We start from the raw sequence: 2206 nt of genomic DNA, 5'->3' as shown, positions 1-2206 counted from the left end.
CATACACAAGAACACAGCAGTGCTTCTTATAGTGGTGCCCAGAGGAACTGCTGGGGGCAAGTACATAATGTGAAGATTAAAGAGCTAAAGCATAAAGAGGCAGATTTACACATATTATATCTTTGTTATATACTGAAATTATTCTCACCATACTCTATATAATAGAGGAAAAATGCACGCACAAGTACATTGCTTACCTATAAGCGTATATTTACAGAAACTTATTAAACACAACCTAGTGTGGAGCCTCTTTTGTCGCTGTGAGCAGGGTTTGAACCTGCGCGGGGAAACCCCATTGGATTTCGAGTCCAACGCCTTAACCACTCGGCCATCACAGCTGTTTTAAAACTGCAGCATACACATAAATAGATTAAAAACATGACTTAAGCTCATTGTAAGTACCAAGTCGCACCACTATTTATGACAGGGAAACGTGACGTGAATCATTCACTACAATAGAAACATCACAATCAGTGACTCACAACAACAAAATGCTACATGGAGTTCAACTGTTGTTAGATTTGACATACAAATTCACAAAACTGTCCAATAGCAGTGATTCATCAGTGCTAAAATGTTGAAATTAAACAAGGAAACAAACATACAAACATATTTATAGAGGCAGCAGTTTCACTTCAACATTATCACTCATTTGGGGTAATGTTCATATCCATCTGATTTAGTCTTACACAATTCTTGAAACTTCTGAGATGAGTCAACCAAATGAGAAGAGTTATCACTGATGCATTACAGGCATGGATGGGGATCGAACCCATGATCTTTGGTTTACGAGACCAACGCCTTACCACTTGGCCACCACGCCTTTGAAACCAAAGAGAGTCAAGACCCAATAGGTTTCTGAAGAGCCATTGTGACACTCAGTGTGGTGGTTCTGGCCACCGCCATCTTGGCAGTGCCTGACTCAGCCTACTCCTGTCTAATCCAAAAATGGGCAAAGACTTGGAGCGTAGCTGGAGCTGAGGTGGCCAAAGATACGTATGCCTTGCAGCTAGTCATCCACGCCTTTAATTATGCAGACTTAACGAAATTTAAAAAGGTGAGTTATGAACATTCACCGCACATACAGTTATTAGCTATAGAGACCAAAACTGTTTTTTGTACAAGGCTGTCAGCATGTATATATGTAAAGTTGGACATTTTAATATTGGAGACAATGGGGATTGACTTGCTTTTGAAGCCAGCCTCAAGTGGCCATTTGAAGAAGTGCAGTTTTTGGTACTTTTGTGTGGCTTCATTTTTCAACCTTAGACGTTTCTGGTTGTTAACATTTACAAGCTATGCAGACGACACACAACTGTACATATCTCCAGTGCATGAAGACCCCGAAACTCTGAGGTTTAACAAACTACTTACAGATGACAACTGTTTGAAATTAAACAAGAAAACCATACTGCCTCTTTGTATGTTGTCATGTTTTGCCAAGTTCTCCATGTTCGCCAGACAGTTGCAAACTTCCTATGTGTGTTTTTTTTTTTTTTTTTTTTTTTGGTGCTGAGCAGGTAGAGTTCATCAGTGCCGCTGCAGTTTATTTGCAGTCTATAAAACCAGAAACAATGATTATAAAAGGCTAAAAAGCTAAGGGGAATTGATTCTCTGTGGGTTTGTCACTCCAAGCAATCCCTTTCACATCACATGTAATCATTTATTCCATTGTTAATATAAAAATATACATTAGTGAGCCTTTAAATACAAGCATATAAGCATGTTTTCATAGTTTTCTTCATACCTAATTCAGGTTTACAATTTCTGTTACCTGTGTTGTCTCGTTTGTCAATCAGTACTGTATAATCAAACTAAATCCACCATATATTATATTAGAAGTCAACAACATTGACTGAACCAGATGTAATTTTTCATAAAAAGCCATTAGACTATCAACTAAATCCATCAATCCAAGTTAGCACAGAGAAAGAGAATAGAGCTAGTGGGGGGTGTTGGCATGCAGAGAGAAGCTCCCCCGGTTTCATCTGAATGATGAATGGACCATGTCAGACGGCATCATAAACACAACGCTGTCATGGACGCCGTGTGTCCTCGTTGCCCTCCAGACCGCACAGACAGACAGGTAAACAGACGATAACATGCGTGGAGATGTAACTGTGACACATGGATCTGATAACATTGACTATATGAAGCGGCGTGCAGCAATTCTGCAAACATAATCTCCACACACACACACACACAC

The 2206-nt window shown here is 39.6% G+C and overlaps 2 non-coding genes across 2 annotated transcripts; both read right to left on the bottom strand.

The window, feature by feature from the left end:
- Positions 1-256: 256 nt before the first annotated feature.
- Positions 257-338, bottom strand: trnas-cga (transfer RNA serine (anticodon CGA)). Its single transcript has one exon. It is a non-coding gene; the product is annotated as a tRNA-Ser (tRNA).
- Positions 339-751: 413 nt separating this feature from the next.
- trnat-cgu (transfer RNA threonine (anticodon CGU)) lies at positions 752-823 on the bottom strand. The gene has a single exon. It is a non-coding gene; the product is annotated as a tRNA-Thr (tRNA).
- Positions 824-2206: the final 1383 nt, after the last annotated feature.

Source organism: Lutjanus erythropterus, chromosome 5, assembly GCF_056507025.1.
Source record: "Lutjanus erythropterus isolate fLutEry1 chromosome 5, fLutEry1.hap2, whole genome shotgun sequence".
Classification (NCBI taxonomy): domain Eukaryota; kingdom Metazoa; phylum Chordata; class Actinopteri; order Lutjaniformes; family Lutjanidae; genus Lutjanus; species Lutjanus erythropterus.
The sequence above is the reverse complement of the archived record's forward strand: the minus strand, read 5'-3'. Positions and strand labels throughout refer to the sequence as shown.